Source organism: Lolium rigidum, chromosome 3 (assembly GCF_022539505.1).
Source record: "Lolium rigidum isolate FL_2022 chromosome 3, APGP_CSIRO_Lrig_0.1, whole genome shotgun sequence".
NCBI classification, from domain to species: domain Eukaryota; kingdom Viridiplantae; phylum Streptophyta; class Magnoliopsida; order Poales; family Poaceae; genus Lolium; species Lolium rigidum.
Genome location: NC_061510.1, coordinates 181,064,405 through 181,088,415, shown reverse-complemented (window position 1 = coordinate 181,088,415; position 24,011 = coordinate 181,064,405). Strand labels below are relative to the sequence as shown.

General features: G+C 46.2%; 1 long non-coding RNA gene across 5 annotated transcripts; it reads right to left on the bottom strand.

The window, feature by feature from the left end:
- Positions 1 to 2,055: 2,055 nt before the first annotated feature.
- LOC124698743 lies at positions 2,056 to 6,027 on the bottom strand. Of its 5 annotated transcripts, none has more exons than XR_007001089.1 (9): positions 5,904 to 6,027; positions 5,519 to 5,826; positions 4,896 to 4,988; positions 3,771 to 4,788; positions 3,493 to 3,605; positions 2,919 to 3,097; positions 2,747 to 2,837; positions 2,272 to 2,338; positions 2,056 to 2,083 (listed from the first exon to the last, which is right to left on the bottom strand). It is a non-coding gene; the product is annotated as an uncharacterized LOC124698743 (long non-coding RNA). The 5 variants fall into 5 exon arrangements; XR_007001090.1 differs by lacking the exon at positions 2,056 to 2,083 and having other exon boundaries at positions 2,167 to 2,338; positions 3,771 to 3,860; positions 4,000 to 4,788; XR_007001092.1 differs by lacking the exon at positions 2,056 to 2,083 and having other exon boundaries at positions 2,167 to 2,338; positions 3,771 to 3,860; positions 4,709 to 4,788.
- Positions 6,028 to 24,011: the final 17,984 nt, after the last annotated feature.

The following is a 24,011-nucleotide window of genomic DNA, read 5'->3' as shown; positions in this document are numbered from 1 at the left end:
ATACCCAAAGTTTGCAGGGCCCGCATCTCATTTTTTCACATGTCGTTGAACTTGGAGGCGGTAGCTTTTTCAGAATTTGGCAGACCCGAAGCAATAGCGTTCAGCGTTCTTCAGAGTAGCCTATTCACGTGCCCTCGAAACAGAACTACAGGGCGTTGAGCGAGACCATCTGGCCATTTAGACAGCCTCTCTCACCAGACCGGGGGCCTCCCGGAACGAAAGGTTTACGTGATTCTGCTTGGCGCTGCGCAAGGAGAATGGTGGAGGTCGGATCGGCCCGGAGGGGGCATGGGCAAATAGTACCTCGTTGACTATCGGAAATTGAATCTGCCATACATGGATGGAGGGGCGCCGGCGGCCTGGTATGTTCAGGGGAACGGAGCAGGGGAACGGAGCGCCGTCGACCAAAGTGATTCAAAATGCCATACCGAACGGAGGGGCGCCGCCGGCCTGGTCTGCAGATGGGAACGTAGCGCCGGCGGCGGCCCGTCCGAAGAAGCCTGGGACTCTGGGAGTCTGTGCGGGGATAAGCCTAATCGGACGGCGGCGACCTGGTTTTGAGCGGGGACGGGGCAGAGGCAGAGCGGCCACCAGCTGGCATCGAGGGACCGTGGCCGTGCTGGCATCGAGGGACCGTCCTGGCTTGCCTAATCTAGCGGATGTAGAGGATGAGTCAGGGACTTCTATTTTTTACTAGGTAGGAAGGCGCGGCTTGCCGCGCGCTTGCCCGCCTACGGCGAGCAAGCACAAATAAAAACCCGATAAAATATGCAGCAGGATTTGCCATTAGATTGGGTAAAGGAAATTCATGTGTTAGGTCCATGGTTGTGTAATATGCATTTAGTAAATGTTACTGTGCTCAAGCTACAATAAGATGATTTGTCCATCGACTTTGGCAGTGCACATACATACATTTGATCATGAGTAAATACATTGTTTTTGGAAAGGTCCTACGGAAGAGATATGTAAACATTGACGTGTGTCGGAGACGGTAGAGAAAGACAAAAATTATTATTCGCGAGTGATTGAAGCTAGATACACGGATAACTTGTATAGGGAAAATAAGAGAGCCTGCAAAAATGAAAATTTGCAGTTAGTTTGCATGTATTTTGCCCATAGTTTGAAATAACATCAGGCATATTGTCTTTGTGCCAAGAAACTACAGCTAGAACTTTTTTTGATTGAAGCGGTCGCAGATTAAAGGTATATACAAAGAGGCATGTAAGTACTGTAAAGGGTACCTTCTTTCAGATCGAACATGGGCTTGGATCCTTAAGAGTAAAGACTACTTGCAGAAATATATCAGAAGGCAGGGGACCTAGCGACACGCACAACAGGGTGCTCTACGATGTGGTAGGAGTCAAGTATCAATAGGCCAAATATGGAGGGACCTTTGTTTGCATCAGAGTCTCAAATACTGCAAGTAATCAGTTTCTGCCATATTATGCAACAACCATTTAACTCAGAAAAGGTATTAATCACACTTCGCGTGGATAGACAAAAATAACAATATGGATCATCCACGGGTCAGAGAAAGTCTCTCAAGCTATATGTTTTGTTCCGTAATTTTAATATTAGAGTGCATTTAAGGTTTTATTTTTCAGTTTTTCCAAAAAAAAACAGGGCACCATTCTCCCACGGCGATTACAAAAATACCCTCCATATGCGCCGTCCCTCAGGCACACCAAAACTGTACCAGGAGGCTGCTCTACCTCAAAGTTAATAACATTGTGACGGAGACATCCTATTTTATCTCACATGAATGAGACGTGAGGCGACCAAGGCGATAGCTTGGCTTTATTAGTTGAGTAACTAATATGCTTGTAACGGTCACTTAATAGTATGAGCATCAAGGAGCATGAACATAATTGGAAAGCTAAATGTAAACCACACAGAACTTGCGAGGCATAACTAAAAGCAAAAAACCTAAGTATTTACGTGGACCACATCGAGAGAAGTGTATTGTCACTAACAGAGAAAAGCCTCATAGATAAAAAGATAAAAATAGTCCTTTACCTGAGGGGCCGGAGCAGCTGTGAGTTAACCGAGACTCGATGCAAACAAAGGGCAAAGAAAAAAATACCTACAAAAAAAAGTAGAAGCGAGAGGGTAAGGTGTTCTCCGGAGATAGGATGCATGATACCTCGTTTAGCTTATCATGCCAAGTGAGATCATCAGCTAGTTCAGACAGTGTTGCATTTTGGCCAAACATGTACAGAAGATAATTTTCTCATGCAATGTTCGGTTCAGTTTTGTTATGGGCATGCTTACCTGCTGCATCTTGCCTCTCTAGGATCTCGTCCCGCGCATTGGCTCTTGGTCCCAAACGGCAGGCAAACTATGATGAGTAAACATTCAGAAAGACGATTTAGCCAAAAAAAAAATACATAATAATAGTAACTCACATCATGTATAAATAACCAAAAATATAGGGTGAAATACACAATAGGCTCATATCCATAGTCTTATGATAGTAGTAGCCAAATACATTAAAGATGATTCTAAGACAGTTGATCAATAGATGAAGTGGTTGTTTGAATGTCAGTAAGAGTAGCATTGTGCATGTCATGTCACCTTGGTGTGAGGTTTTCAGAAACTATCTTTTGAAGGAGTTAGTTGAAGCTACAAACCGTATTTATGAAACCAGATTTTGGGGGCGAAGGGATAAGATGGGTGAGGATTTCAATGTACACAGATTCAACTGGCTGGGAAACTGAGCACAATCTAACCGAATGGTCCAGCTTACCTTTTCTCTTAAAGCCCACATCACTGAAGTTTGCTATACCGCTTCAAATGAGAAGAGCTCTCTTCCGGCCATCAGGATCAGCGGTGACACACTACGCAGCATCAAAATGATATTCAGAACCGAGAAAACGAATATGCGGATATAGTGAGCTGTAAGATTCCAAGTTTCTTACATCCAAAACCACTCTAGCATACTGCAAAACCTCCTCTTTGGGAGCCCCACTGTATTCTCCATAATTTCCTAGGTCTGGAGAGCGCGATGGCCAAACCAGGTGAGGACGATGACGAGTTGCCATGGACGGCCATACGAGGTGAAGCAGCCCAGCAGAAGTTAGATGGGGAATTAAATCACCTGGGTACAGCAGAATATATTTCAAAGCTCCATATGAACCAATATGGACCTATCGAGGTTATAGTTCATGCACAATAATCCAAGCCCTGAAAGTCACAAACTCCACAAATCAAATAGTCTAGAAAGTGAAATCTAAGGAGTGCTTCGGCCTTGCATTAGATGCTTCACTCCTTCATAAACTAAGCCTAAGGGTTATATATTGTACTTGTTCTCAAGTGGATAAAAATAACACAATATGTATCTAACTAATGATAGCTCTAGCTAAAGAAATGTGAGGCCTGTACTGAAGAGGCGATCAATGCATCCACGATTAGAAAAATAGCTTGCAACCATGAGGCAAGCGCCTTACGATGCATCTAGATCAGTAAACATAACTAAAAGTGACAGATCAAGACCTGAATAAACATGACGAAGCGGATCTCACACAAGAATCATGCTCTGCACATGGCCAAAAAATTCCATGAAGAAACCTTGCAATCCACAGTTCACAATGCACTTGCTCATCACCCTACAAACAACCATGAAACAGAAACGGATTAAAGTGTTGTTTGAATATTAATTAATAACGGAGAGGTTGCAAGGGAAATATACATAAGTCATATGGAAGCTATTCCTCTATTTCCACCAAAAGTCGCAAGCCGAAGCTAAAACCAAAGAAAGCATTTTCACTGACCTGTAGGACCCTCCAATTGCAAAACTATGCATTAGGCAATTGTGAGCTTAGAGGAAACACCAACTTCACTGTTGTTCTCAAACTCAATATCTACAGATGCCACATAGAAAAAAGAAGAAGTTAAAATCTAAAGGATACGAGGGGCAGCTTTGCCACCAACATCACTAGCTTAGACTACAGTGGTAGTAAACTTGTACTGGAAAAACATGCCTGAAATTTTATAACTTACCATAGGCATCCAAATATCCAATTAGAGGTTCCCCATATGATTCAACATCACAATTACAGGAGTTCAGTGCGTCGTAGTTCAGGAGTTTTCTCGAGCCGTATAAATGTTCAGAATCAAAACATGTATCTTCTCTGTGTATGTAGTATCCATTTCTATAAACTTGTTGCTGGAGTTTTGCTATGAGGTTACAACTAACTTTCTTCAACATTGCTTGCAACTAATCAGAATTAATTGACACAGGTTGCCCGAGCAGAGGGTGAACAGGCCGTGCAACTAAGAGAACGATTTGGTAGTGCCCATGTCACTAGTGGAACATGGTCTAGTTCTAGTACACTCATGACTACAATTCCTTCAGAGCAAACTGCAGCAATGATGCAGAATGCAGCAATAAGCCCAATATATCCCTAGTATCAACTACCACATCTGGCAACCTCACTCTCTGTTATAGACAGTGCTGGAGGTGACGAGCCTAAGAAAACAGCAGCATCTATGGCAGATTAGCTGTCGATTCTCCATCTTTCGCACCCTTTGTAGGGCTTTAGAGCCTCAAGGTTTAAAAAAGATATGCATATTAGGACTTTAGAGCCTCAAGGTTTAAATAAGATATGCATGTCAATGCCTGTAAACAAAACACACTTACAATCTCCCACTATTATCGTCCCCCGCAGGTTTTCATTGGAAAATAAAAGGACAACAAGAAGACTATTACCAGGCCACGGTTGAGAGCTATGGTAAATGACTTGCCAACTTCCAAACTTTCCCCTTGCTTCCCATGGTCTCTTCCCCTGGCTACGAAAATAACAATGAAGCGTCTTAGGGATGTATGCTTGCTCAATTGCATCCTACTCCTACAGGAAGAAGTCATATGAATAGGTAACAATTGTGACATGATCTACCCGATGTTAAGGAAACAATGTAGATGCACCTCCTAACAGAAATCCAGCTTTGCAAATTGGGTTGAACCAATATATTTAATCCACCTCAACAAGCTGCATACCAACAAGATAAGATCATAAGAGTACTTCAACAGATCTTCCTCACGGGATACTTCGGCAGAATGAAGGGCCTCCTTCTGGATGTTAAATAAATTGGCGGATAAAATTATTCCATCTTGAGCATCTAGAATATAGGACCCTGCAAATCCGGGAGACTGGAGAATCCAAATGCACTTTAGACACACGTAAATTTAACATATATCTCAGAAGTAAAAGCCACGGATGTTCATCCTAGATTAGTACTGAATCTATTCATTAAACCATTGCAGAACTTGTGGTCTCTGTAAGTACGTACTCTATGGAACCCATCAAGAACTACTAAAAAAGCAACCCCACATTCTGCAATTCCTCATAGTCCAGCAATCCACACACGGATTTGACCCCAAATAGTAGTTTGTTCGTGCCAGAACCCCATTGTGTGCCACCTCTGCGTCGTCACTACCGTGCTTAGAGACAGAATAGGAGGTGAGATGGGGGGAGAGAGAGCGCAGAGATGGGGGAGGTAGAAGCCAGGAGGGCCTTACCTTGGGCGAGCGCCGCTGCTGCCGGTCGCTGTGGAGTCGGGGGCGAGCTGGTGGAGGTCGAGTTCCCTGGAAGGAGGCATCCCAGGGAGATGGAGACGACGGGAGACTCTGGGGACGAGCGGCCCCCTCCCGTGTTTTCCCCACAAGCCAGCAACTGAGATCTGTCGGGCTCGTGGTCGGCATAGAGGAAGCGGGAGGAACGCCTGCTCTGGACGGGGATAAGGGGGAGAGGGCGGCGGCAGACAAGCCGCTACTGGCCGCCATGGACCCAGGGACGTGTGGAGGTCGAGCTCATCATCCCGCGTCCCCTGTTTAGAGAGAGAGAGAGGAGGTGAGACAAGAGAGAGCAGAGATAGGGAGGAATAGGATAGGACAGGAGGGCTACCTACGGACGAGAGTGCGGCGGGACAACCGGCGGCAAGGAGAGGCGGCGGCGCCATCGTCCTCCACCTGAAGCTCCGGCAGTCAGAAACCCTAGGCGGATGAGGCTCTTCTTGATCTGCTTCATGAACAACCCTAAAAGATCTGGAACTGCTGCGCAACCAAGCCCCTCTCTCTCTCCGTGCGGTCATGGCCAAGGAGAGGACTCTCCTGCCCCGTACCCGGCGACGAAGGGCGAGTCGCCACGGCCGTCCTCTCCACAGTCGCACAGAAGCAAATGAGACGGGGAATGACGGATTTGCCCCTTGCGGGTTTGCCAAATCACAAGGTAGCCACCGCGCGTATCTGTGAGTTTCAGTACCCACGCGCGTCCACGTACCTTCGGCCGCTGACATCCGGGCCCTCCGGAAAGCAGGCCCCACAAGTCAGTGGCTGGGCGGGTATTCCACGGCCGGTGAAAAGGGGACGCTAGGAATGGACGGCTGGGACCATATGAGCAGTTTCCAGTTCCCCATCCGACGGCTAAGATCACAGGATCGGAAAAATGGACGGCTGGCAGCGCGCCACGTCATCAGAACGGACGGCCAGGATTCAGGTGGTCTGGATGAAGGCCTTGGAGTGCAAGAATGTTATCTTTAGATAATCGAATCAAATAAACGAATCGGTAAGTAATAACTTATCGGTGGCAGTGCGGGTAAATATTTTTAACTTCCAGGGCAGAAAAAAACGGACCAACAAGAAGCCTTATTTTCTTTATTATTAGGTATAGATTCTAAGGGCTAGGTAGAATGCCAACGACACACATAATAACATTTTATCATGTTCCAGACGTGCATTATTACCATATTCCTCATCAGTCACTTAGGCCATTGTATTCTTGTATTGCGTTATATTGTATGACATCTCATACCAACCAATCTGGTACAAATACCCAAGAATTTCATTATGTGACCAAACAAGGAATACATCCATAACATGTATATCATTTATATACACCTGAGCTAGACTTTCTAGTCTTTTCTTTCTTTCTGCCAAAATATCTTTTGTAGCTTCTCTTTTAGCTTTCCTCATTCTCAGAAAACACTTCACCTTCAACAACTTCTAGGTCCATTGGTCAATTACCAATAACCTTGAGGTTCTTACTTTGAAGTTGATCATCACATGACAAGTGTTCAAGATTTCACTATTAGTAACTTTTAATGGGATGAACAATTTCACTCACAATTTTATACATCAAATCATGACGACTTTCCGAGACCATGTCTGTACATGCTAGGCTCGTAAAGTTTAACCTTAGTATTCGCATGTGCAAATCTGGCTTGCACCCATTGTATGCACACGTAGAATCTATAACACCCGATCATCACGAGATGCTTCGAAACGACGAGTCTTAGCAACGGTGCATACTAAGGACGATCATTTCATGGATATGCGAATATCGTTAGTGCCCCAATAGTTGGAGGATTGGGACGCTCGGCGTCTTCAACCTTCGTACATTCCCATAAAACTTATGAGTTTATGTAGTCTCACTAGATTATATTCTATCATCTTGCAATAAGGTCTTAAATATCACATATATCTCATACCTTGCTTATTTCGAAAACAAAATTTCCAGCTCCTTACTTTTCAAACGGATTTGAACTTCAAGTTTCACGGAGACAAGATGATTTGGTACTAATTGAAACCATTGCTCTTTGAATCATCAATGTGAGGTTTACTAAAAGTTTGCATTAGGATTTAATCATATCTTGATTCTTTAACAATACGGTACCAGTCCGTAAAGTTTCTTGTCAGATTTTAAAAGTATTTCTATCTCAATTATAAGACTAGCGCATGGTAGAAAACGGATGCCAATACTACAAAATTAATTCAAAATACTACTAAGACTATGTTTATGATAATTAGTTCATGTTTTAATCTAATTACTAATGAACTCCCACTTAATACAACATCCCTCATAGTTGTTAAGTGGTACACGATCCACATCCACTACACCAAAACCGATCATCACGTGAGATGATGTAGCTTCAATGGTGAACATCAACATGTTGATCATATCATCCATATGATTCGTGTTCAACCTTTCGGTTTCCGTTGTCCCGAGGCCATGTCTGTACATGCTAGGCTCGTCAAGCAAACCCAAGTATTTCCGCGTGTGCAACATGGCTTACACCCGTTGTATGTGAACGTAGAATCTATCACATCCGATCATCACGAGATGTTTCGAGACGACGAACTGTAGCAACAGTGCATACGAGGGGAGAACACTTTATTATCTTGATATTAATGTGAGGGATCATCTTATAATGCTACCGTAGCGATCTAAGCAAGATAAGATGCATAAAGGATTAACATCACATGCAATTCATAATATGTGATATGATATGGCCTTTCTTCTTGTGCTTTTGATCTCCATCTCCAAAGCACATGAGCATGATCTCCATCATCACCGAGCATTGCACCAAGGTCCATGGCGCCGCTTCATGGTTGTCCATCACTTATAGCTATTATAACAACTACTTGAAATAAAGCTATTACAAGATGAATAGACACGCAGGTCTTAACAAATTTAAAGACAACCATTAGGCTCCTGCCGGTTGCCATAATACAATAATGAACATCTCATACATCAAATATAATCATCATCACATCATGGCCATATCACATCACCAAACCCTGCAAAAACAAGCTAGATGCCTCTAATTTGGTTTGCATATTTTACGTGGTTTAGGGTTTTCGAATAAGATCAAATCTACCTACGAACATGAACCACAACGGTAATACTAGTGTTGTCAATAGAAAGAGTAAATTGGATCTTCACTATGGTGGGAGAGACAGACACCCGCAAAGCCACTTATGCAATACAAGTTGCATGTCAAGCGTGGAGCAAGTCTCATGAGACGCGGTCATGTAAAGTTAGCCCGGGCCGCTTCATCCCACCATCCCGCAAGATGCAAAGTACGCAAACTAAAGCAACAAAAACATAAACGCCCACAAAAACATTGTGTTCTACTCGTGCAACAGATCTATGCATAGACATGGCTCCGATACCACTGATGGGGTTCGTAGCATAGAAAACAAAAAAATTCCTACCGCAAGACGAGTAAATCCAAGATTTAATCTATGGAACACCCAAGATCTAATATACAAGATCGGAGCAACGAGATTGATATGAGACTAAACCTCGAAGATTTCCAAAGCCTACGAGATTAGATCTCGTTGTTGGTGTAGACGATCATCCCCGATCTCGCAATCCGGCAGCACTTCCCTACTCGGTCGCGCGTACGGTGTCGATGAAGCCCTTCCTCGCCCCGTTCCAGCGGGCAGCGGAGGTGTGGTAGATCTCCTCCAAGTTCCAGGAGCACGACGGCGTGGTGGTGGTGGTGGAGGAGGAAAAACTGCAGGGCTTCGTCTAAGCCGGAGCAGCGTATGGAGGAGGAGAGGGACGGCCAAAGGAGGAGGCAATGGTTGGTTCGGCCCCCTGCCCTCTCCCCTCTTTATATAGGGGGAGGGTCGGCTGGGGTGGCCCCCTGCCGCCCAAACCCATCTAGGGCCGGCGCACAAGGGGGGAGGGGGGAATCTTGCCCCCCAAGTTGATCCCCCCTTAGGGTTTTGGGGAAACCCTAAGGGGTGGCCGGCCTGGGCCTTTGAGGCTTGGTGAGCCTGGCCCATTAGGGCTAGGCAGCACCCCCTCGGCCCATGGTGGCCCCCCTAGGTCGTGGGCCCCATGGTGGACCCCTCCGGAATCTTCTAGAACCTTCCAGTCTTTCACCGGAAAAATCCCGAACTTTTCCGAAACCTAGAAATCAACTTCCCTTATATGAATCTTATTCTCCGGACCATTCCGGACCTCCTCGTGATGTCCTGGATCCCATCCGAGACTCCGAACAAACTTTGGTCTCCATCTCATATTCCGAATCTACTTATGCGACATCGAACCTTAAGCGCGTCACCCTACGGTTCGCGAACTATGCAGACATGGTCGAGACTCCTCTCCGAGCGATAACCAATATCGGGATCTGGAGATCCATAATGGCTCCCACATATTCAACGATGACTTAGTGATCGATTGAACCATTTACATACGATGCCAATTCCCTTTGTCACGCGATATTTTACTTGTCCGAGGTTCGATCATCGGTATCTCCATACCTTGTTCAACCTCGTTACCGACAAGTACTCTTTACTCGTACCGTGGTATGTCATCTCTTATGATCCAATCATATTCTTTCAAGCTAATCAGACGACATTCCACCGAGAGGGCCCAGAGTATATCTCTCCGTCATCAGGATGGACAAATCCCACTATTGATCCATATGCCTCAACTCACACTTTCCGAATACTTAATCCCATCTTTATAACCACCCATTTACGCAATGGCATTTGATGTAATCAAAGTACCCTTCCGGTGTAAGTGATTTACATGATCACATGGTCGAAGGACTAAGGCAACTATGTATCGAAAGCTTATAGCAAATTGAACTTAATGACTTGATCTTATGCTACGCTCATTTGGGTGTGTGTCCATTATATCATTCAACCAATGACATAACCTTGTTATTAATAACATCCAATGTTCATGATCACGAAACCATGATCATCCATTAATCAACAAGCTAGTTATACAAGAGGCTTACTAGGGACTTGATACGCGTAAAGCACACGTCCGTTGGGAACCCCAAGTGGAAGGTATGATGCGTATAGAAGCAAGTTTCCCTCAGTAAGAAACCAAGGTTTATCGAACCAGTAGGAGCCAAGAAGCACGTTGAAGGTTGATGGTGGCGAAGTGTAGTGTGGCGCAACACCGAGGATTCCGGCGCCAACGTGGAACCCGCATAACACAATCAAAGTACTTTGCCCCAACGTAACAGTGAGGTTGTCAATCTCACCGGCTTGCTGTAAACAAAGGATTAGATGTATAATGTGGAAGATGATGTTTGTTTGCGAAGAACAGTATAGAACAATTGCAGTAGATTGTATTTCAGATGTAAAGAATGGACCGGGGTCCACAGTTCACTAGTGGTGTCTCTCCCACCATAAGATAAATAGCATGTTGGGTGAATAAATTACAGTTGGGCAATTGACAAATAAAGAAGGCATAACAATGCACATACATATATCATGATGAGTACTATGAGATTTAATCAGGGCATTACGACAAAGTACATAGACCGCTATCCATCATGCATCTATGCCTAAATAGTCCACTTTCAGGTTATCATCCGAACCCCTTCCGGTATTAAGTTGCAAGCAACAGACAATTGCATTAAGTATGGTGCGTAATGTAATCAACACAAATATCCTTAGAAAAAGCATCGATGTTTTATCCCTAGTGGCAACAACACATCCACAACCTTAGAACTTTCTGTCACATCGTCCCGGATTTAATAGAGGCATGAACCCACTATCAAGCATAAATACTCCCTCTTGGAGTTACAAGTATCAACTTGGCCGGAGCCTCTACTAGCAACGGAGAGCATGCAAGAACATAAACAACATATATGATAGATTGATAATCAACTTGACATAGTATTCAATATTCATCGGATCCCAACAAACACAACATGTAGCATTACAAATAGATGATCTTGATCATGATAGGCAGCTCACAAGATCTAACATGATAGCACAATGAGGAGAAGACAACCATCTAGCTACTGCTATGGACCCATAGTCCAGGGGTGAACTACTCACACATCGATCCGGAGGCGATCATGGCGATGAAGAGACCTCCGGGAGATGATTCCCCTCTCTGGCAGGGTGCCGGAGGCGATCTCCTGAATCCCCCGAGATGGGATTGGCGGCGGCTGCGTCTCTGGAAGGTTTTCCGTATCTTGGCTCTCGGTACAGAGGGTTTCGCGACGAAGGCTTTAAGTAGGCGGAAGGGCGGAGTCGGAGGAGTCACGGGGGCCCCACACGCTAGGGCCACGCGGGCCCCCCTTAGGCCGCGCCGCCCTAGTGTGGCGGCGCACCGTGGCCCCACTTCGTATCTCCCTCGGTCTTCTGGAAGCTTCGTGGAAAAATAAGCCCCTGGGCGTTGATTTCGTCCAATTCCGCGAATATTTCCTTTGTCGGATTATTGAAACCAAAAACGACGGAAAACGACAAGCTGGCTCTTCGGCATCTCGTCAATAGGTTAGTGCCGGAAAATGCATAATAATGACATATAATGTGTATAAAACATGTGAGTATCATCATAAAAGTAGCATGGAACATAAGAAATTATAGATACGTTTGAGACGTATCAAGCATCCCCAAGCTTAGTTCCTACTCGCCCTCGAGTAGGTAAACGATAACAAGGATAATTTCTGAAGTGACATGCTATCATAATCTTGATCAATACTATTGTAAAGCACATGAGATGAATGCAGCGATTCGAAGCAATGGTAAAGACAATGAGTAAACAACTGAATCATATAGCAAAGACTTTTCATGAATAATACTTTCAAGACAAGCATCAATAAGTCTTGCATAACAGTTAACTCATAAGCAATAAATTCTTAGTAGAAAGCTTTGAAACAACACAAAGAAAGATATAAGTTTCAGCGGTTGCTTTCAACTTCAACATGTATATCTCATGGATAATTGTCAACACAAAGTAATATAACAAGTGCAATAGGTAGACATGTAAGAATCAATGCACACAGTTTACACAAGTGTTTGCTTCTAAGACAGAAAGAATAGGTAAACTGACTCAACAATAAAGTAGAAGAATGGCCCTTCGCGGAGGGAAGCGTGGATTACTATTTTTGTGCTAGAGCTTTTCATTTTGAAAACATAGAAGCAATTTTGTCAACGGTAGTAATAAATCATATGTGTTATGTATAAGATATCTTATAAGTTGCAAGCCTCATGCATAGAATACTAATAGTGTCCGCACCTTATCCTAATTAGCTTGGATTAACACGGATTATCATTGCATAACATATGTTTCAACCAAGTGTCACAAAGGGGTACCTCTATGCCGCCTGTACAAGGGTCTAAGGAGAAAGTTCGCATTGGATTTCTCGCTTTTGATCATTCTCAACTTAGACACCCATACCGGGACAACATAGACAACGAGATAATGGACTCCTCTTTTAATGCTTAAGCATTCAACAACGAGATAATATTCTCATAAGAGATTGAGGTTTTGTGTCCAAACTGAAACTTCCACCATGATTCATGGTTTTAGTTAGCGGCCCAATGTTCTTCTCTAACAATATGCATACTCAAACCATTTGATCATGAAAATCGCCCTTACTTCAAACAAGACAAACATGCATAGCAACTCACATGATATTCAACAAAGGTCAAAGTTGATGGCGTCCCCAGAAACATGGTTACCGCTCAACAAGCAACTTATTAAGAAATAAGATACATAAGTACATATTCTTCACCACAATAGTTTTTAAGGCTATTTTCCCATGAGCTATGTATTGTAAAGGCAAAGAATGGAAGTTTAAAGGTAGCACTCAAGTAATGTACTTTGGAATGGCAGAGAAATACCATGTGGTAGGTAGGTATGGTGGACACAAATGGCATGGATTTTGGCTCAAGGATTTGGATGCACGAGAAGAATCCCTCTCAATACAAGGCTAGGCTAGCAAGGTTGTTTGAAGCAAACTCAAGTATGAAATGGTGCAGCAAGACTCACATATGAACATATTGTAAGTATTATAAGACTATACATCGTCTCCTTGTTGTTCAAACACCTCAACCAGAAAATATCTAGACTTAGAGAGACCAATCATGCAAACCAAATTTTAACAGGCTCTATGTAGTTATTCATTAATAGGTGCAAAGTACATGATGCAAGAGCTTAAACATGATCTATATGAGCATGCCAAGTATCAAATTATTCAAGACATTATACCATTTACCACATGCGGCATTTTCCGTTTCCAACCATATATCAATGAACGAGGTAGTTCAACCTTCGCAATGAACATTAAGAATAAAGCTAAGAACATATGTGTTCATACGAAACAGCGGAGCGTGTCTCTCTCCCAAACAAAGAATGCTAGGATCCGAATTTATTCAAAAAAAAACAAAAAAAAACAAACATACGCTCCAAGTAAAGCACATAAGATGTGACTGAATAAAAATATAGTTTCACTAGAGGTGACCTGATAAGTTGTCGATGAAGAAGGGGATGCCTTGGGCATCCCCAAGCTTAGATGCTTGAGTCTTCTTGAAATATGCGGGGATGAACCACGGGGGCATCCCCAAGCTTAGACTTTTCACTCTTCTTGATCATATTGTATCATCCTCCTCTCTTGACCCTTGAAAACTTCCACCACACCAAACTCAAAACAAACTCATTAGAGGGTTAGTGCATAATTGAAAATTCATATATTAAGAGGTGACATAATCATTCTTAACACTTCTGGACATTGCACAAAGCTACTGAAAGTTAATGGAACAAAGAAATCCATCAAACATAGCAAAACAGGCAATGCGAAATAAAAGGAAGAATCTGTCAAAACAGAACAGTTCGTAAATACGAATTTTCTAGGGGCACTTAACTTGCTCAGATGAAAATGCTCAAATTGAATGAAAGTTGCGTACATATATGAGGATCACGCACGTAAATTGGCAGATTTTTCTGAGTTACCTACAGAGAATCCTGCCCAAATTCGTGACAGCAAGAAATCTGTTTCTCCGCAGTAATCCAAATCTATTATTTACTTTACTATCAAAGACTTTACTTGGCACCACAATGCAATAAAATAAAGATAAGGAGAGGTTGCTACAGTAGTAACAACTTCCAAGACTGTTGACTGCCAAAACCCACCGGCGGGCAGCGGCCTTGTCAACACTGTAGAGCCGGGGGGAGCCTAGAGCTGCGGCTGGCTGAGACCCCTCCGAGCGACGGCCCGCAATGCTCTTCTGGTCACACGCGGCGTTGCGAAGTGCAAGGGCGTGCCACCTGACCTATACACGGTCAGGAAGGTGATGAGATTGCCTCGCTTAGTTTCCTGCAGGGCATACATGTAAACGTTAAATACGAGCCTCGATCGGCTCTCAGGTTATCCTGTGAATCGGCTCAAAGAGCCGATCCACCCATGATCCGTACGGGGTGTACGAATACTTGGTGGTCCTGCTTGATCAAGATGAAGCTAATGAGATCTACGACGATTTAGGGTTTTCACCACATAATCGGATCATCCTACTCCGGGTTGGGCCAGATGGCCACGCACGGTGCTCGTAAGCCGGTCCTAAACAAGGCCAAAAAACCAACATGAAGTTGATCCTAGGAACATCCCGTTTAGGACTTGCGAACGCCACCCTACGTGCCACGGGATCCTCCCCCCTTTGTAAGGCCAAACTATTGCGGATATTAAACTAATCCTTGTAGAACAAGGAGCAATCGTAACGGACCAGATCTACTAAATAATGATCAAGCGGGGTGCCGCCCCCACACCGAGATAGGCGTGAGGACGGCTAGATATGCAAGGGTTGCACTACGTAAGCATGCTTAAACGAAGAACAATGCTAACCCTAACACATCTAATGATAACTACGTTGCTCGCCATCAAAAGCGCTTCGATACGAGCAACGCATGAACAACGTGGGGCTTGTGCTTGCCTAGATCGCAAGATGCGATCTAGGCAGCATGTCGCTTACGATAGAAACCCTCGAGACGAAGGAGTTGGCGATGCGCCGAGATTGGTTTGTTTTTGGGGTTGAACGTGAGTTGTTGTTTATTCCATAAACCCTAGGTACATATTTATAGTCCGGGGGACTTTCTAATGTGGGCGTGCACCAAACCGTGCACGAGATAAAATCTAACTTCTAAACCGGTATACAATCTATTATATTAAGATACACGGGCTAACTAGCCCAAATTCTCCGTGCCGAGCCGCTTCATACTTCTTCCATATGTAATCTCCCAAGCCCATCTCGATCGCGGCCCACCTCCCGATTTAGCCAAAATGCGGTGATAACACATGCCCCCTGGTTTTGGTAATGATAATTTCAAAACCACTCGTTTTTTCCTCGGAGGGGTCATGTCACGACGGAGCGGAAGCCGTCGCGGCACGCCTTATCATGACGACTTGCCTTCCCAACTTCTCGCACGATTTGACGGTTTTGGCACCATGTCCTCGAGAAGCTGCTCGGGAATTAAAACCCCCACCTCCTTTTATTTAGCCACAACGAACAGTTCTCTTCTTTACCCCTTCCGCAGTAGTGCTCCAAAAAAAACCCTCCCCTGCAACCATGTCCTCTTCCTCTTCCTCTTCTTCTTCGTCGGATCCTTCCCACGTGTCTTCTCCCATCCGAGAGTCGACGCCCTCGTGGGGTACACAAGCGGCGTATGACATCCTTGCCCCGACGAAGTGGGACAAAGAGGACCATGACTCCTCCGTCCGGTCCGAGGATGACAAATCCCAAACCGATGGGGAGAGCGACCTCCGCTTCCTTGGCGACGAGGAAGTAGTGGAGGAAAGCGAAGACGACCGTCTCTCTTGGGCGGACTTCACCACCTCCGAGGAGGTGAAGGAAGAGGAGAGGAGGAGGAGGATGAAGATAGCTCCTCCGACGAGCCGCCGGCCAAACGCCGCCACCTGCGGCCGGGAACTTCGGCGACGTCGACGGTGGCGACGACGCCGACGAAGAGGACAAAGACGACGAGGGTCCTATCGGCGGCCGGCCGGGGCGGCGACGACGAGCCGGCGGGGAGTAGCACCGGCGGTGGCGGCGACGGTGACGACGACGACGACGAGGGCGGCAGCGGCCCCTAGATAGGGTCTTAGCATAGGACTAGCGATAGCGGACGGGGCAATGTATCCCCCTGGTCTTCTCTTTTGAGGGCAATCAGCTCTTCTCTCGTAAGAAATCGGCTCATCAATGAAGAAATTCCCCAACTCGATTTTGCCGATTCCATTTATGATAATTTAGCCGATTGTCTTCCCTCCTGATTCTGCCGATTGCTACACTAGACCATGCCCAACAAGCCGATGGCATCGCGCCGGCCTCCCACACTAGATTTTGAGATAGATCCATCTAGACCCAAACTCCTGAAATAATGTCAGGTCTCCTCTTCCTTATTCTCTCCGACTTACGCTCGTTCGGCTCCGACGACTTCCTTCTACAATAAACACCGTCTTTTGAACGAGCCGACACGAAGAGCGGGCCCACCTTGACGAGTTGGTTAGACCTCGAGGGCGAGCTGCCCCAGAGCCTTAGCCACGGCGAGGGTAAAGGATGGATCATCACCATCGAGATTTCGGGGCGGGCCCAACCCTGTCCAAGAGAATTACCCCGCGGGGCCACCGGCCGATTACCTCCCTTCCGTTGAGGGTCCATACGGCCGATCCGGCAAGCTATGATAATTTTGCAACATAAACACCGTTCTTCGGGTAACTTGCGGTGCGAGCTCGGCCGATCCCCACGAGATCGGCTCCCGGAGCGAGACCTTCAAAGTGAGCTGCCCCCGGGCCTTCAAGGTGAGAATAGCGGCGAGCTGATTACGTCAATCATCCTTGGTTTCTAACTCACAACGCCGTATCAACCGATTTAGAACAAAATCGGCTCCTTTAGAATGAGGGAATTTCAGGACGAGCCGCCCTCCCCCGAGCTTCTTTAGTCCAAACCTTGCGCCTTGCTGGATCGGACCAGCTCATCATCTTCGGCGAGTCGAAGCAACTTCCGGTGAGAACGTTTTCGTGTTTCTGACGCTCTCCAGACTCTTGGAGGGAACTACCCCCTCTGCTCTTAAGTCGATGCCTGCTGCATCGGCTATGCCTGAAATTTTTCGAACGTTTTTTTTTTTTTTTTTTATTTTTTTTTTTCCCGGCCGACTTGTATATCGGCCCCCCATGTTCCAATACCCATCAACAGAAGATGAAATGGTTCTGTTGCACACCCTCGTATTCTATATACCTGGGTGCCCCCCCCGAGCCGATTCTGTCAAGAGAATTGATGGTATCGGCTCTGTTGGATAACATGTTGAACCCAGGCGAGAATGGTGGGTGAGGATATTCCCGGCCGATTCTCGGAATCGGCCTCCACGTTGTTTGCTCGGTGAAGGTCTTGTAATGCTCCTTCACGGATCCTTGGGGCCGATCACAAGGATCAGCCTCGCCGACTTGCACATTGCTTGGCCTACACTACATGGTCGGGCCGGTGGATAAAACTAGCTTAACCCTTCCCTTCGTCACATCGATGCGCTCGCGATCGTCCAATTTGATGCTCGAAAGGGGTTCTTGGCCTGCTTGCTTCCCATGCGTTCATGCCGGCCGTTGAAACTTCGGCCGAGTCGTCGGCTTGGACGACCTCTACCTCATCCCCATCCCATTGTATTATGCATTGGTGCATCGTGGAGGGAATGCGGCGGTTGGCGTGGATCCAATCTCTTCCTAGCAAAACGGCATAAGCTGCTCGTGCTATCAACGATAAAGAACGCCGTGGGGATGGTTTTTCTTCCTACGGTCGGATCCACATTCGGAACTCCTTGTGCTTCGGATGCTTGGCCGTTGAAGTCGCTCAACGTTACGTTGGTCTTGATTAGATCCGAACTCGAGCGTCCCGGCCGACGTAGCATAGAATACGGCATGATGTTAGCTGCCGCTCCGGTGTCCACCGAGCATCTGTTTACTGGGCCTCCCATCAATATACCCTCGTAAGTACGGGGCCTTCGGATGCACCGTGGCTCCTGTCTCGTGGCTTCTCAAAGATAACCGGCCGTGGGCCGCGATCAAGTTGTGCCACGGAGGTCTCGTCTAACCACGGGGCATTGAACTCCGAAGGAGGATAAACACCATATTTGTGCCGGCCGATGTTTCATCATCGGCTTTTCTCTGTTCGGGCGCCACTCTTTTCTTCGTGGCTGACCTTCCTCGTCCAAGGTTCGCGAGGATTTTGGCGGCCGGATCGGGCCGTGCCCTCCTTAGCGTGCGCGAGATATAATCTTTCGGTTTCTTTCAACCCTTGCGGACGCTGGACTCTTTGCTTACGGGAATGGCTGAGCCCATCGGGGTACCATACGGACCGACGATATTTGTATTCTTCACTATCGTCCTCTAGCTCCTCGAGATCTTCCATCCGAGGGGACTCGGCACGCTTGTCTCGACGCGGGAAAGGCCCTAGCCGGGCCGAACGCGGACACGTTAGCGGCACCCTTCTTTCTTTGCTTGCATTCGGGCAGTCCTCGATTGTTGGCAATCGGCTCATCCACGAGTCCCGGCAATGTTTGAAGAACGGGCATTCCCGGTGCTTATCCATGTCACTCCGTCCCCTTGGCCTCCCTTCGGCGCAACGACCGTACCCGTTGTTGCTTCTACCATGTTGGCGGTACCTTCCGACCTCGGCATCGGACCGAGACATTCCCCTCCTCGTCGGCGCCGTAGCGCCGACGTCGGTCTTGGTGTTGCTCGTATTTGCCGAGAGGGTGCTTAGAGTGTGGGCGTTGATACCGCATGCTTCTTATTCCCTCCCTTGCCGGGTACCGCATGTCCTCACCTCGGGGTTGGCCGCGCGGATCGGCCCCTTCTTCATCCTTGCCACGGGAGTGGCCGCTTCTGTTTCCTCTTTGCCGTGGTAGCTTGCGGCTCTTGCCACATTGACACCAAAGGAACACTTTGGCCGATTTATGGGGTGGCTGAGATCCACCGTGTCGACACCGGGCCCCGGGCGTGGGTTCGTACCAAGCCCGATATCATGCGGCCGGGTCTTCTCGGCGGAGCCGATGAGTTCGGCTCCAAGGGTTGCCTTGATCCCGTCATGTTCCCTTCGAGCTCCTTGGGTAGATCCCCATGCTTCGGAGACTTGGTGCGCTCCTTCAACGGGGTGGAGAGATCTCTCTCCTCAAGCGCGCCTTCGGGCGTGGAGCCCCTCCCCCGACGTCATGGGGGTGGGTTCGGTGGGAGGAGCCGAAGAGTGCGGCTTCGAGGATGGCTTTGATCTCGTCGCGGGTGGTCGGCGTGCCGTCCGCCATCTCGGATGTAGATGGCGATGTGGTCGATGTAGACGATATGTCCCACCGGGCGTGCCGAGAATGTGTTGATTGCCAAAACCCACCGGCGGGCAGCGGCCTTGTCAGCATCTGTAGAGCCGGGGGAGCCTAGAGCTGCGGCCGGCTGAGACCCCTCCGAGCGACGGCCCGCAATGCTCTTCTGGTCACACGCGGCGTTGCGAAGTGCAAGGGCGTGCCACCTGACCTATACACGGTCGGGAAGGTGATGAGATTGCCTCGCTTAGTTTCTGCGGGGCATACATGTAAACGTTAAATACGAGCCTCGATCGGCTCTCGGGTTATCCTGTGAATCGGCTCAAAGAGCCGATCCACCCATGATCCGTACGGGGTGTACGAATACTTGGTGGTCCTGCTTGATCAAGATGAAGCTAATGAGATCTACGACGATTTAGGGTTTTCACCACATAATCGGATCATCCTACTCCGGGTTGGGCCGGATGGCCACGCACGGTGCTCGTAAGCCGGTCCTAAACAAGGCCAAAAAACCAACATGAAGTTGATCCTAGGAACATCCCGTTTAGGACTTGCGAACGCCACCCTACGTGCCACGGGATCCTCCCCCTTTGTAAGGCCAAACTATTGCGAGATATTAAACTAATCCTTGTAGAACAAGGAGCAATCGTAACGGACCAGATCTACTAAATAATGATCAAGCGGGGTGCCGCCCCCACACCTGAGATAGGCGTGAGGACGGCTAGATATGCAAGGGTTGCACTACGTAAGCATGCTTAAACGAAGAACAATGCTAACCCTAACACATCTAATGATAACTACGTTGCTCGCCATCAAAAGCGCTTCGGTACGAGCAACGCATGAACAACGTGGGGCTTGTGCTGCCTAGATCGCAAGATGCGATCTAGGCAGACATGTCGCTACCCGATAGAAACCCTCGAGACGAAGGAGTTGGCGATGCGCCGAGATTGGTTTGTTTTTGGGGTTGAACGTGAGTTGTTGTTTATTCCATAAACCCTAGGTACATATTTATAGTCCGGGGGACTTTCTAATGTGGGCGTGCACCAAACCGTGCACGAGATAAAATCTAACTTCTAAACCGGTATACAATCTATTATATTAAGATACACGGGCTAACTAGCCCAAATTCTCCGTGCCAGGCCGCTTCATACTTCTTCCATATGTAATCTCCCAAGCCCATCTCGATCGCGGCCCACCTCCTGATTTAGCCAAAATCTGGTGATAACAAAGACTCAAATATAAAACAAAAGTGATGTAGTAAAAACATGGGTTGTCTCCCATAAGCGCTTTTCTTTAACGCCTTTCAGCTAGGCGCAGAAAGTGTGAATCAAGTATTATCAAGAGATGAAGCATTGATAGAGGAGTTTGGAGTTTTCTCAACTATGCATTGTATCTTATCTATGTAAGTTTCAGAGGCTCCTTTTTCATTACTCTTAGGCTTGCTATTCTCATCAAACAAATTTTCAGGAACAAGCCAACCGTAGTTATTTTCTAGAGCTTCATGCATTCCTAGGAGCTTGCAGGGTATTGATGTCCTAATCTCCCATCCATCATTAACATTATTAGTGTACTTTATTCTATTAATGTCCATCTTTTCAAGGGTACTAGGAAAGTTGGTGTAAGAGCCAAGCATCTTATATTTAATAAAGACTTTTCTAGCCTCTCTTGCTACACCACCAAATTCTTTAAGAAGGGTTTCTAAGACAAAATCTTTCTTTTCTCCTTCCTCCATATCAGAGAGTGTAAGAAACATATGCTGAATTATTGGATTGAGATTAACAAATTTAGTTTCCAACATGTGTACTAAAGAGGCAGCAGCAATTTCATAAGTAGGAGCAAGTTCTACCAAGTGTCTATCTTCAAAATCTTCAGCTGTACTAACATGAGTGAACAAATGTTCTATATTATCTCTTCCAATTATAGACCCTCGGCCTACCGGTATGTCTTTTAGAGTGTACTTAGGAGGAAACATGATGAAATAACAAAAGGTAAATAAAGTAAATGCAAGTAACTAATTTTTTTTTGTTTTTAGTATAGAGAACGCAAACAAGATAGTAAATAAAGTAAAGCTAGCAACTAATTTTTTTGTGTTTTTGATATAGTGCAGCAAACAAAGTAGTAAATAAAGTAAATTAAAGCAAGACAAAAACAAAGTAAAGAGATTGGAAGTGGAGACTCCCCTTGCAGCGTGTCTTGATCTCCCCGGCAACGGCGCCAGAAATTTAGCTTGACACGCGTAAAGCACACGTCCGTTGGGAACCCCAAGTGGAAGGTATGATGCGTATAGAAGCAAGTTTCCCTCAGTAAGAAACCAAGGTTTATCGAACCGGTAGGAGCCAAGAAGCACGTTGAAGGTTGATGGCGGCGAAGTGTAGTGCGGCGCAACACCAGGGATTCCGGCGCCAACGTGGAACCTGCACAACACAATCAAAGTACTTTGCCCCAACGTAACAGTGAGGTTGTCAATCTCACCGGCTTGCTGTAACAAAGGATTAGATGTATAGTGTGGAACATGATGTTTGTTTGCGAAGAACAGTAAAGAACAATTGCAGTAGATTGTATTTCAGATGTAAAGAATGGACCGGGGTCCACGGTTCACTAGTGGTGTCTCTCCCATAAGATAAATAGCATGTTGGGTGAACAAATTACAGTTGGGCAATTGACAAATAAAGAAGGCATAACAATGCACATACATATATCATGATGAGTACTATGAGATTTAATCGGGGCATTACGACAAAGTACATAGACCGCTATCCAGCATGCATCTATGCCTAAATAGTCCACTTTCAGGTTATCATCCGAACCCCTTCCGGTATTAAGTTGCAAGCAATAGACAATTGCATTAAGTATGGTGTGTAATGTAATCAACACAAATATCCTTAGACAAAGCATCGATGTTTTATCCCTAGTGGCAACAGCACATCCACAACCTTAGAACTTTATGTCACTGTCCCAGATTTAATGGAGGCATGAACCCACTATCGACCATAAATACTCCCTCTTGGAGTTACAAGTATCAACTTGGCCAGAGCCTCTACTAGCAACGGAGAGCATGCAAGAACATAAACAACATATATGATAGATTGATAATCAACTTGACATAGTATTCAATATTCATCGGATCCCAACAAACACAACATGTAGCATTACAAATAGATGATCTTGATCATGATAGGCAGCTCACAAGATCTAACATGATAGCACAATGAGGAGAAGACAACCATCTAGCTACTGCTATGGACCCATAGTCCGGGGGTGAACTACTCACACATCGATTCGGAGGCGATCATGGCGATGAAGAGACCTCCGGGAGATGATTCCCCTCTCCGGCGGGGTGCGGAGGCGATCTCCTGAATCCCCCGAGATGGGATTGGCGGCGGCTGCGTCTCTGGAAGGTTTTCCGTATCGTGGCTCTCGGTACAGAGGGTTTCGCGACGAAGGCTTTAAGTAAGCGGAAGGGCAGAGTCGGAGGAGTCACGGGGGCCCCACACGCTAGGGCCGCGCGGGCCCCCCTTAGGCCGCGCCACCCTAGTGTGGCGGCGCCCCGTGGCCCCACTTCGTATCTCCCTCGGTCTTCTGGAAGCTTCGTGGAAAAATAATCCCCTGGGCGTTGATTTCGTCCAATTCCGAGAATATTTCCTTTGTAGGATTTCTGAAACCAAAAACAGCAGAAAACGACAAGCGGCTCTTCGGCATCTTGTCAATAGGTTAGTGCCGGAAAATGCATAATAATGACATATAATGTGTATAAAACATGTGAGTATCATCATAAAAGTAGCATGGAACATAAGAAATTATAGATACGTTTGAGACGTATCAGGACTCCTTGTTGTTTACATAACACACATGTATCAATGTTTCGGTTAATACAATTATAGCATGGTATGCAAACATTATCATAAACACAAATATATATTATAATAACCATTTTATTATTGCCTCTTGGGCATGTCTCCAACAAGAACCTCTCAAGGTCAACGATGCTCTTGGAGATCCCGATTGGTTGATTGCAATGCAAGAGGAACTCAACAACTTCAAGAGGAATGATGTGTGGACTCTCATGGAGCGACCCGATCATTGCCGCAATGTTATCGGCACCAAATGGGTCTACAAGAACAAGCAAGATGAACACGACATCGTCATCCGCAACAAAGCACGATTGGTGGCACAAGGCTA